A 14123-nucleotide genomic window follows, 5' to 3' on the forward strand; every position below is an offset into this window, starting at 1 on the left:
TTTCAGGGTATAAGAGTATATATAGGCGAAAGAAGTAGGTCGGTGGATCTACGAGGGGCCCACGACGGTGGGGGGCGCGCCTACCCCCCTGGGCGCGCCATCCTGCCTCGTGGCCGCCTTGTTGCGTCTCTGACTTCCACTCCAGGTCTCCTGGATTGCGTTTGTTCCAAGAAAGATCCTCGCGAAGGTTTCGTTCCGTTTGGATTCCGTTTGATATTCCTTTTCTGCGAAACACTGAAATAGGCAAAAACAGCAACTGGCACTGGGCCTCCGGTTAATAGGTTAGTCCCAAAAATAATATAAAAGAGCATATTAAAGCACATTAAACATCCAAAACAGATAATATAATTGCATGGAACGATCAAAAATTATAGATACGTTGGAGACGTATCAGCATCCCCAAGCTTAATTCCTGCTCGTCCTCGAGTAGGTAAATGATAAAAACAGAATTTTTGATGTGGAATGCTACCTAACATAATTTCAATGTAATTTTCTTTATTGTGGCATGAATGTTCAGATCTGAAAGATTCAAGACAAAAGTTTAATATTGACACAAAAATAATAATACTTCAAGCATGCTAACCAAGCAATTATGTCCTCTCAAAATAACATAGCCAAAGAAAGCTCATCCCTACAAAATCATATAGTTTGGCCATGCTTCATTTTCGTCACACAAAATGCTCTCATCATGCACAACCCCGATGACAATCCAAGAAATTGTTTCATACTTTAGTATTCTCAAACTTTTTCAACTTTCACGCAATATACGAGCGCGAGCCATGGACATAACACTATGGGTGGAATAGAATATGATTATGGAGGTTGTGTGGAGAAGACAAAAAAGGAGAAAGTCTCACATCGACACGGCTAATCAACGGGCTATGGAGATGCCCATCAATTGATGTCAATGCGAGGAGTAGGGATTACCATGCAACGGATGCACTAGAGTTATAAATGTATGAAAGCTCAACAAAAGAAACTAAGTGGGTGTGCATCCAACTCGCTTGCTCACGAAGACCTAGGGCATTTTGAGGAATCCCATCATTGGAATATACAAACCAAGTTCTATAATGAAAAATTCCCACTAGTATATGAAAGTTACAAAATAAGAGACTATCTATCATGAAGATCATGGTGCTACTTTGAAGCACAAGGGTGGAAAAAGGATAGTAGCATTGTCCCTTCTCTCTTTTTCTGTCATAATTTTTTTTGGTGGGCTTCTTTGGCCTCTTTTTTTTATTTGGGCTTCTTTGGCCTCTTTTATTTTTTTCGTCCGGAGTATCATCCCGACTTATGGGGGAATCATAGTCTCCATCATCCTTTCCTCACATGGGACAATGCTCTAATAATGAAGATCATCACACTTTTATTTGCTTACAACTCAAGAATTACAACTCGATACTTAGAACAAAATATGACTCTATGTGAATGCCTCCGGCGGTGTACCGGGATATGCAATGAATCAAGAGTGACATGTATGAAAAATGAATGGTGGCCTTGCCACAAATACGATGTCAACTACATGATCATGCAAAGCAATATGATAATGATGAAGCGTGTCATAATAAACGGAACGGTGGAAAGTTGCATGGCAATATATCTCGGAATGGCTATGGAAATGTCATAATAGGTAGGTATGGTGGCTGTTTTGAGGAAGATATAAGGAGGCTTATGTGTGATAGAGCGTATCATATTACGGGGTTTGGATACACTGGCAAAGTTTGCACCAACTCTCGAGGTGAGAAAGGGCAATGCACGGTACCGAAGAGGCTAGCAATGATGGAAGGGTGGGAGTGCGTATAATCCATGGACTCAACATTAGTCATAAAGAAGTCACATACTTATTGCAAAAATCTACAAGTCATCAAACCCAAAGCACTACGTGCATGCTCCTAGGGGGATAGATTGGCAGGAAAAGACCATCGCTCGTCCCCGACCGCCACTCATAAGGAAAGCAATCAAAGAACACCTCATGCTTCAAATTTGTCACACAACGGTTACCATACGTGCATGCCACGGGACTTGCAAACCTCAACACAAGTATTTCTCAATTTTACAATTACTCAGCTAGCACGACTCTTATATCACCACCTTTATATCTCAAAACAATTATCAAGTATCCAACTTCTCATAGTATTTAATGCACTCTATATGAAAGTTTTTATTATACCCATCTTGGATGCCTATCATATTAGGACTAATTTTATAGCCAAAGCAAATTACCATGCTGTTCTAAAAGACTCTCAAAATAATATAAGTGAATCATGAGAGATCAATAATTTCTATAAAATAAAACCACCACCGTGCTCTAAAAAGATATAAGTGAAGCACTAGAGCAAAATTATCTAGCTCAAAAGATATAAGTGAAGCACATAGAGTATTCTAATAAATTCCGATTCATGTGTGTCTCTCCAAAAGGTGTGTACATCAAGGATGATTGTGGTAAACTAAAAAGCAAATACTCAAATCATACAAGAAGCTCCAAGCAAAACACATATCATGTGGTGGATAAAAATATAGCCTCAAGTAAAGTTACCGATAGACGAAGACGAAAGAGGGGATGCCTTCCTGGGCATCCCCAAGCTTAGGCTTTTGGTTGTCCTTGAATTTTAACTTGGGATTCCTTGGGCATCCCCAAGCTTAGGCTCTTGCCGCTCCTTATTCCAAAATCCATCAAATCTTTACCCAAAAACTTGAAAACTTCACAACACAAAACTTAAACAGAAAATATCATGAGCTCCGTTAGTGTAAGAAGACAAACCACCACCATAAGGTACTGTAATGAACTCATTCTTTATTTATATTGGTGTTAAACATACTGTATTCCAACTTCTCTATGGTTCATACCCCCCCCCCCGATACTAGCCATAGATTCATCAAAATAAGCAAACAACACACGAAAAACAGAATCTGTCAAAAACAGAATAGTCTGTAGTAATCTGTAACAAACGAATACTTCTGGAACTCCAAAAATTCTGAAATAAAATGGTGGACGTGAGTAATTTATCTATTAATCATCTGCAAAAGGAATCAACCTAAAATCACTCTCCAGTAAAAAATGGCAGCTAATCTCGTGAGCGCTAAAGTTTCTGTTTTTTTACAGCAAGATCGCAAAGACTTCACCCAAGTCTTCCCAAAGGTTCTACTTCTCACAAACACTAATTAAAACATAAAACCACATCTAAACAGAGGCTAGATGAATTATTTATTACTAAACAGGAACTAAAATAAAATTGGGTTGCCTCCCAACAAGCGCTATCGTTTAACGCCCCTAGCTAGGCATAAAAACAAGAATGGATCTAGGTATTGACATCTTTGGTATTTATCTTTTAATGGAGTTATGCTCGGATTCGGGAGGTTCCTTACGTTTCCCTTCATGCTCGGAGATTTTTAGATCTAGAGCATCCAACCGCTTATTGCAAAGTGTGATCAACGTATTCATGCGGTGAAGGTTTCCGCCAACATTTTTAAGAGGTTCAATAGATTTTTGCAATTCGCATAATTTCTCTAAAACTTGGGTTCCTTCTTGAGTAAGGGGTAGCCCCTTTTCTGGGGGTAGTACTCCCACTATTCCCTCTATAATTTCATACGCAATACTGGGATCAATTTCGATAAAATTCCCTTTAGCGGCAAAATCCAAGAGTTGTCTATGGGATATGGTTAGCCCAACATAAAAATTACGAAGTAAAATCTTGAAATATCCCTCTATAGTGCAACTAAGATAGGATTCTATCATCCTATACCAAGCATCTTTTAAGTTTTCTCCTTGTCTTTGTTTGAAGTGAAGAACTTCAAAATCGGGAGACAAAGGAAGGGAGAGAGGGCTAGCCATGATGGCGAAACAAACTATCTAACACACGGACGCACAAGAAGCAAGCGGACGGAAAAAAAGGGCGAATAAAATGGCAAAGGTGAAGTGGGGGAGAGGAAAATGGGAGGCAAATGGCAAATAATGTAATGCGAGGGATAAGAGTTTGAGATGGGTACTTGGTATGTCTTGACTTGAGCGTAGATCTCCCCGGCAACGGCGCCAGAAATCCTTCTTGCTACCTCTTGAGCATGCGTTGGTTTTCCCTTGAAGAGGAAAGGGTGATGCAGCAAAGTAGCGTAAGTATTTCCCTCAGTTTTTTAGAACCAAGGTATCAATCCAGTAGGAGACTACACGCAAATCGCCTAGTACCTGCACAAACAATCAAGAACCTTGCAACCAACCCGATAAAGGGGTTGTCAATCCCTTCACGGCCACTTGCAAAAATGAGATCTGATAAAGATAATAAGATAAATATTTTTGGTATTTTTGTTGTATAGATTGGAAAGTAAAGATTGCAAAATAAACGGCGACAGAAATTGGCAAGTTGACGGGAAACTGATATGATGTAAAATAGACCCGGGGGCCATAGGTTTCACTAGTGGCTTCTCTCATGATAGCACATATTACGGTGGGTGAACAAATTACTGTCGAGCAATTGATAGAAAAGTGCATAGTTATGAGAATATCTAGACATGATCATGAACATAGGCATCACGTCTATGTCAAGTAGACCGAAATGATTCTGCATCTACTACTATTACTCCACACATCGACCGCTATCCATCATGCATCTAGAGTATTAAGTTCATAAGAACAGAGTAACACATTAGGCAAGATGACATGATGTAGAGGGATAAACCCAAGCAATATGATATAAACCCCATCTTTTTATCCTCGATGGCAACAATACAATACGTGCCTTTCTGCCTCTGCTGTCCCTGGGAAAGGACACCGCAAGATTGAACCCAAAGCTAAGCACTTCTCCCATTGCAAGAAAGATCAATCTAGTAGGCCAAACTAAACCGATAATTCGAAGAGACTTGCAAAGATATCAAATCATGCATATAAGAATTCAGAGAAGAATCAAATATTGTTCATAGATAATCTTGATCATAAACCCACAATTCATCGGATCTCGGCAAACACACCGCAAAAAGTATTACATCGAATAGATCTCCAAGAACAACGAGGAGAACTTTGTATTGAGAACCAAAGAGAGAGAAGAAGCCATCTAGATAATAACTATGGACCCGAAGTTCTATGGTAAACTACTCACACATCATCGGAGAGGCTATGGTGTTGATGTAGAAGCCCTTCGTGATCGAATCCCCCTCTGACAGATCGCCGAAAAAGGCCCCAAGATGGGATCTCACGGGTACAGAAGGTTGTGGCGGTGGAAAAGTGGTTTCGTGTCTCTCCTGACTGTTTTCAGGGTATAAGAGTATATATATAGGCGAAAGAAGTAGGTCGGTGGAGCTACGAGGGGCCCACGAGGGTGGGGGCGTGCCTACCCCCTGGGCGCGCCCTCCTGCCTCATGGCCGCCTCGTTGCGTCTCTAACCTCCACTCCAAGTCTCCTGGATTGCGTTTGTTCCAAGAAAGATCCTCGCGAAGGTTCCGTTCCATTTGGATTCCGTTTGATATTCCTTTTATGCGAAACACTGAAATAGGCAAGAAACAGCAACTGGCACTGGGCCTCCGGTTAATAGGTTAGTCCCAAAAATAATATAAAAGAGCATATTAAAGCCCATTAAACATCCAAAATAGATAATATAATAGCATGGAACGATCAAAAATTATAGAGATGTTGGAGACGTATCAAAGTTCAATCAAGCGTCTTGATCTATCTCTATAGATCTTGATGGCCAATATATAAGTAGCTTCACCGAGGTCTTTCATTGAAAAATTCTTATTCAAGTATCCTTTTATGCTATCCAGAAATTATGTATTATTTCCAATCAACAATATGTCATCCACATATAATATTAGAAATGCTACAAAGCTCCCACTCACTTTCTTGTAAATACAGGCTTCTCCAAAAGTCTGTATAAAACCATATGCTTTGATCACACTAAGCGTATATTCCAACTCCGAGATGCTTGCACCAGTCCATAAATGGATCGCTGGAGCTTGCACACTTTGTTAGCACCTTTAGGATCGACAAAACCTTTTGGTTCCATCATATACAACTCTTGTTTAAGATATCCATTAAGGAATGCAATTTTGACATCCATTTGGCAAATTTCATAATCATAAAATGCGGCAATTGCCAACATGATTCGGACAGACTTAAGCATCGCTACGGGTGAGAGGGTCTCATCATAGTCAACTCCTTGAACTTGTCGAAAACCTTTCGCAACAAGTCGAGCTTTGTAGACAGTAACATTACCGTCAGCGTCGGTCTTCTTCTTGAAGATCCATTTATTCTCTATGGCTTGCCGATCATCGGGCAAGTCAACCAAAGTCCACACTTTGTTTTCATACATGGATCTCATCTCAGATTTCATGGCCTCAAGCCATTTCGCGTAATCTGGGCTCATCATCGCTTCCTCATAGTTCGTAGGTTCGTCATGGTCAAGTAACATGACCTCCAGAACAGGATTACCGTACCACTCTGGTGCAGACCGTACTTTGGTTGACCTATGAGGTTCGGTAGTAACTTGATCTGAAGTTTCATGGTCATCATTAGCTTCCTCACTAATTGGTGTAGGAATCACTGGAACTGATTTATGTGATGAACTACTTTCCAATTCAGGAGAAGGTACAATTACCTCATCAAGTTCTACTTTCCTCCCACTCACTTATTTCGAGAGAAACTCCTTCTCAAGAAAGGATCCATTCTTAGCAACGAATATCTTGCCTTCGGATCTGTGATGGAAGGTGTACCCAACAGTTTCCTTTGGGTATACTATGAAGACACATTTCTCCGATTTGGGTTCGAGCTTATCAGGTTGAAGCTTTTTCACATAAGCATCGCTACCCCAAACTTTAAGAAACGATAGCTTAGGTTTCTTTCCAAACAACAGTTCATATGGTGTCGTCTCAATGGATTTAGATGGTGCCCTATTTAACGTGAATGCAGCCATCTCTAAAGCATAACCCCAAAACGATAGCGGTAAATCGGTAAGAGAAATCATAGATCACACCATATCTAATAAAGTACGGTTACGATGTTCGGACACACCATTACGCTGTGGTGTTCCAGGTGGCGTGAGCTGCGAAACTATTCCACATTGTTTCAAATGAAGACCAAACTCATAACTCAAATATTCACCTCCACGATCAGATCGTAGAAACTTTATTTTCTTGTTACAATGATTTTCCACTTCACTATGAAATTCTTTGAACTTTTCAAATGTTTCAGACTTATGTTTCATTAAGTAGATATACCCATATCTGCTCAAATCATCTGTGAATGTCAAAAAATAACGATACCCGCCGCGAGCCTCAACACTCATCGGACCGCATACATCAGTATGTATTATTTCCAATAAGCTAGTCAGTGGCTTGCTCCATTGTTCTGGAGAACAGAGTCTTAGTCATCTTACCCATGAGGCATGGTTCGCAAGCATCAAGTGATTCATAATCAAGTGATTCCAAAAGCCCATCAGCATGGAGTTTCTTCATGCGCTTTACACCAATATGACCTAAATGGCAGTGCCACAAATAAGTTGCATTATCATTACTAACTTTGCATCTTTTGGCTTCAATATTATGAATATGTGTATCACTACGATCGAGATTCAACAAAAATAGACCACTCATCAAGGCTGCATGACCATAAAAGATATTACTCGTTTAAATAGAACAACCATTATTCTCTGATTTAAATGAATAACCGTCTCGCATCAAACAAGATCCAGAGATAATGTTCATGCTTAATGCTGGCACTAAATAACAATTATTCAGGTCTAAAACTAATCCCGACGGTAGATGTAGAGGTAGCGTGCCGACGGCAATCACATCAACCTTGGAACCATTTCCGGCGTGCATTGTCACCTCGTCCTTAGCCAATATTCATTTAATCCGTGGCCCCTGTTTCGAGTTGCAAATATGAGCAACAGAACCAGTATCAGATACCCAGGCGCTACTACGAGCATTATTAAGGTACACATCAATAACATGTATATCAAATATACCTTTCACTTTGCCATCCTTCTTATCCGCCAAATACTTGGGGCGGTTCACTTCCAGTGACCAGTCCCTTTGCAATAGAAGCACTCAGTTTCAGGCTTAGGTCCAGACTTGGGCTTCTTCCCTTGAGCAGCAACTTGCTTGCTATTCTTCTTGAAGTTCCCCTTCTTCCCTTTTCCCTTTTTCTTGAAACTAGTGGTCTTGTTAACCATCAACACTTGATGCTCCTTCTTGATTTCTACCTCCGCAGCCTTTAGCATCGCGACGAGCTCGGGAATTGTCTTTTCCATCCCTTGCATATTATAGTTCATCACGAAGCCTTTATAGCTTGGTGGTAGTGATGGAAGAACTCTGTCAATGACACTATCATCAGGAAGATTAACTCCCAGCTGAGTCAAGTAGTTATGGTACCCAGACATTCTGAGTATGTGTTCACTGACAGAACTATTCTCCTCCATTTTGCAGCTGTAGAACTTGTTGGAGACTTCATATCTCTCAACTCGGGCATTTGCTTGAAATATTAACTTCAACTCCTGGAACATCTCATATGCTCCATGACGTTCAAAACGTCTTTGAAGTCCCGATTCTAAGCCGTAAAGCATGGCACACTGAACTATCGAGTAGTCATCAACTTTGTTCTGCCAGACGTTCATAACGTCCGGAGTTGCTCCTGCAGCGGGTCTTGCACCTAGCGGTGCTTCCAGGACGTAATTCTTCTGTGCAGCAATGAGGATAATCCTCAAGTTACGGACCCAGTCAGTGTAGTTTCTACCATCATCTTTCAACTTAGCTTTCTCTAGGAACGCATTAAAATTCAAGTAAACAGTAGCACGGGCCATTGATCTACAACAACATAGGTATGCAAAAACTATCAGGACTAATTTCATGGTAAATTAAAGTTTAATTAATCATCTTACTTAAGAACTCCCACATAGATAGACATCCCTCTTGTAATCTAAATGATCACGTGATCCATATCAACTAAACCATGTCCGATCATCACGTGAGATGGAGTAGTTTTCAATGGTGAACATCACTATGTTGATCATATCTACTATATGATTCACGTTCGACCTTTCGGTCTCAGTGTTCCGAGGCCATATCTGCATATGCTAGGCTCGTCAAGTTTAACCCGAGTATTCTGCACGTGCAAAACTGACTTGCACCCGTTGTATGTGAACGTAGAGCTTATCACACCCAATACTCACGTGGTGTCTCGGCACGACGAACTGTAGCAATGGTGCATACTCAGGGAGAACACTTATTCCTTGAAATTTAGTGAGGGGTCATCTTATAATGCAACCGCCATACTAAGCAAAATAAGATGCATAAAGGATAAACATCACATGCAATCAAAATATGTGACATGATATGGCCAACATCATCTTGTGCCTTTGATCTCCATCTCCAAAGCACCGTCATGATCTCCATCGTCACCGGCTTGACACCTTCATCTCCATTGTAGCATCGTTGTTGTCTCGCCGACTATTGCTTCTACGACTATCGCTACCGCTTAGTGATAAAGTAAAGCAATTACATGGTGATTGCATTTCATACAATAAAGCGACAACCATAAGGCTCCTGCCAGTTGCCGATAACTTTTACAAAACATGATCATCTCATACAATAATTTATATCTCGTCACGTCTTGAACATATCATATCACAACATGCCCTGCAGAAACAAGTTACACATCCTCTACTTTGTTGTTGCAAGTTTTACGTGGCTGCTACGGGCTTCTAGCAAGAACCGTTCTTACCTACGCATCAAAACCACAATGATTTTTCGTCAAGTGTGATGTTTTAACCTTCAACAAGGACCGGTCGTAGTCAAATTTGATTCAACTAAAGTTGGAGAAACAGACACCCGCCAGCCAGCTGTGTGCGAAGCACGTCGGTAGAACCGGTCTCATGAACGTGGTCATGTAATGTTGGTCTGGGCCGCTTCATCCAACAATACGGCCGAATCAAAATAAGACGTTGGTAGTAAGCAGTATGACTATTATCGCCCACAACTCTTTGTGTTCTACTCGTGCATATCATCTAAGCATAGACCTGGCTCGGATGCCACTGTTGGGGAACGTAGCATGTAATTTCAAAAAAAATCCTACGATCACGCAAGATCTATCTAGGAAATGCATAGCAACGAGAGGGGGAGAGTGTGTCCACGTACCCTCGTAGACCGAAAGCGGAAGCGTTAGGTTAACGCGGTTGATGTAGTCGAACGTCTTCACGATCCAACGGATCTTAGTACCGAACGTACGGCACCTCCGTGTTCAGCACACGTTCAGCTCGATGATGTCCCTCGAACTCTTGATCCAGCAGAGGGTCAAGGGAGAGTTCTGTCAGCACGACAACATGGTGACGATGATGGTGATGTGATCCGCGTAGGGCTTCGCCTAAGCACTACGACGCTATGACCGGAGGAGTAAACTGTGGAGGGGGGGCACCGCACATGGCTAAGAGAACAATTGATGTGTCTTTGGGGTGCCCCCCGCCCCTGTATAAAAAGGAGGGGAGGAGGAGGCCGGCGGCCAGGAGGGGCACGCCATGTGGGGGGAGTCCTACTAGGACTCCACTCCTAGTAGGATTCGCCCCCCCCCCCCTTTCCTTTCTTCCACCGGAGGGAAAAGGAAGGAGAGGGAGTGGGAAAGGGAAAGGGGGGCCGCACCCCCTCCTCCTTGTCCTATTCAGACTCCCTAGGAGGGGTGCGCGCGCCACCTCCTGCGGGCTTCCCTCTCTCTCCCTTACGCCCATGTAGGCCCAACACTTCCCCGGGGGGTTCCGGTAACCCCTCGGTACTCCGGTAAAATACCTGAACCACTCGAACCCATTCCGATGTCTGAATACTACCTTCCAATATATGAATCTTTACCTCTCAACCATTTCGAGACTCGTCGTCATGTCTGTGATCTCATCCGGGACTCCGAACAAACTTCGGTCACCAAAACACATAACTCATAATACAAATCGTCATCGGACGTTAAGCGTGCGGACCCTATGGGTTCGAGAACTATGTAGACATGACCGAGACACATCTCCGGTCAATAACCAATAGCAGAACCTGGATGCTCATATTGGTTCCTACATATTCTACGAAGATCTTTACGGTGAAACCGCAATAACAACATACGTTATTCCCTTTGTCATCGGTATGTTACTTGCCCGAGATTCGATCGTCGGTATCATCATACCTAGTTCAATCTCGTTACCGGCAAGTCTCTTTACTCATTCCGTAATGCATCATCCCGTAACTAGTTCATTAGTCACATTGCTTGCAAGGCTTATAGTGATGTGCATTACCAAGAGGGCCCAGAGATACCTCTCTGATACTCGGAGTGACAAATCCTAATCTCGATCTATGCCAACCCAACAAACACCTTCGGAGACACCTGTAAAGCATCTTTATAATCACCCAGTTACGTTGTGACGTTTGATAGCACACAAGGTGTTCCTCCGGTATTCGGGAGTTGCATAATCTCATAGTCAGAGGAATATGTATAAGTCATGAAGAAAGCAATAGCAATAAAACTTAACGATCATTATGCTAAGCTAACGGATGGGTCTTGTCCATCACATCATTCTCTAATGATGTGATCCCGTTCATCAAATGACAACACATGTCTATGGTCAGGAAACTTAACCATCTTTGATTAACGAGCTAGTCAAGTAGAGGCATACTAGGGACACTCTGTTTGCCTATGTATTCACACATGTACTAAGTTTCCGGTTAATACAATTCTAGCATGAATAATGAACATTTATCATGATATAAGGAAATATAAATAGCAACTTTATTATTGCCTCTAGGGCATATTTCCTTCACCCAGCGCGAGGCCGCGCCAGCTAGCCGGCCCACCCGGCGATTTCGGCCCGTTAGCGCCGCGTCTGCGGAACGCCTTCGCCTCGGCTGCCTGCTCCTCCCCTCGCTCGCCTCTGTCACTGATAGCGGGGGCCAGGCCCTTCTTCCTCCTCCGCACGCCAAGCCTCACCAGGGCGCACCAGAACCACTGTCACCGTATCTCGATCTTCTCGGGATCGCAAAACCACCTCGCCCCCTTCTCCAAGAACTCCTCCTCCTATAAATACCCCTCTCCATCGACCCGTCCCCCTCCTTTCCCCGCACCGAGAACCACGCCGCCTCCTCAATTTCTCGCGGGAGCTCCGCCTCTGCCACCGCGCCATTGCTGCCTGCCTGCTCCACTCCGACTCCCTCGTCGCCTCCCGAGACCACCCCCGACCTCCACTCGCTCGCCTGCATCTTCTCGTGACCTCACCCGACTCCCTTGAGCACCGGAGCGTCAGCTTCGAGTTCACCGAAGTCGCCGGAGCACCTGAGCTTCGCTAAGCTCGCCCCGCTGTCGCCCGTCGTCCCCAAGCTCGAACTCCACCACCTCAGAGATCTCCGCGACGCATCGCGTCCGCCCGTGCCCTCGCCGGAGCTCTCCGACCACCGGAGCGCTCACCGCCGACGACGCCCGAGCCCACCTCGCCATCGTCTACGTCCAGCCGCCGCAGTAAGCCACCAGGCTCTCTCGTCCATTCGATCTTGACGCATGGCCTAGATTAGATCTAAACCTGGGGTTAATTTTTTTATTAGATAGGGTTTACTTACGGTTAAATCCGGTTTAGATCGAACCCAGTCGCCCAGTTTTCATCTGTTAGCCGACGCTCACCGTTTTCAATTAAGTGGCGGCCGTCCGCTTGTTTAGCTCCCGCAGCGCACACCCGTAGCCAGTCAGAAGCCGCCATGTGGCAACATCCGATCTGTAGTGTTTCTGTTTTTTTCTTCTTTTTTTGTGTTTTGTTGTTTTCTGCTTTAATTTACAAAAATAGTTTATGTTTTAGAAACTTCATATCTTTTATGTTTTAGCTCCAAATTGAATGATTCTTTTTTGCACTAGATTCAGAATTTGTTGAAGTTTCTGTTTGCGCACTTAGTTTTCAAATTTTCATAGTTAATTTGAATTATTTCAAATATGCTTCAAACACTGTTTTGGCTCTAGTTTGAATTCTAGAATAGATTTTTGATTGATTCTTTTATCTACTATTTTGTTATTGTTTTGCCTATCTAGTAGCATGTAGTGATTTATTTTTAGTTTATTCTAAATAAGGTTTATTGCAAAAATAGTATTGTTTTGCTTATGTAGTTGTTTTAGTCATATAATTAGTGTTTTAAATTATTTTTAGTTAATTCTTTTTTTAGCTTCTCAATTGTTGTTATATATTTATGTTAGACTACACTAGGTAAGTTTTTGTAGTTATTTATTAGTGTTTAGCTACTGTTTTTGTATTTGCTTGTTTAGTTCAGAGTGATAGTTGATAAAAATAGTTTTATTAGTTTTAGAAGTATTTATTTTTGCCACTTCAAGTTATGTTGTTATTGCTTCTGTTATTTAGGATTAAATTAGTTTCATAATTATTTTAGTATTGTTTACTATTGTCTTAGTGTTTTGCTAGTTGTTATAGTTGTTCTGGTGTTAACTAGTTAGTTATAATAGTTTTCATACTAGTTATTTTTGCTAGTAAATGCTTTAGTAAATTATTTTTGTTGTTTTATTAGAATTAGAATTTCTTTGTTGTAGAAAAGTTATTAGAGTAATTTAGTTTTGTTATGAGAGTATTAACTGTTATTGTGTGAGTTGGTTTTCCCCTTATTTTCTTAAGTTTTCTTTGGAATTCTATTTGGTTTTCTTTGATTTCATTCTGGATTTATTTATTGCTTTTTGATTGTTATTTTGATTGCTGGTATTGTTTGCTAGGATTATTACTTATGTGAATACAATGTTTGACTATATAGATTTTCTCGGAGTGACGAATAGTTTATCAAAGATTCTGAGAGCGTTAATATCTTCATCAACTTACCAGGCAAGTTCACTTTGACCATGCTTTTTATACCTATGTTTTTATTGCATTTAGTGTCATCTTTGCAACTATACCTCCAATAGTGATATTGAATCCTTGTAGTTGAGTAGTATGCATGAGGTAGGAACCCATCACCATGTTACCAAGCCCAGGACGTTATTTATTCTAATGCTACGCTATAGTAGATGGGGTTGGTATGAGTGCTCGGGAGTGGTGTGAGAATGGAGGACTCTACGTCAATGATGACAACTTCATGATGGCATCTGCAAGGACTGCATCTTCAGGACCTCAAGACTTCAAGACTCGAGACAAGAA

Source organism: Triticum aestivum, chromosome 1D, assembly GCF_018294505.1.
Source record: "Triticum aestivum cultivar Chinese Spring chromosome 1D, IWGSC CS RefSeq v2.1, whole genome shotgun sequence".
In the NCBI taxonomy this organism is placed as follows: domain Eukaryota; kingdom Viridiplantae; phylum Streptophyta; class Magnoliopsida; order Poales; family Poaceae; genus Triticum; species Triticum aestivum.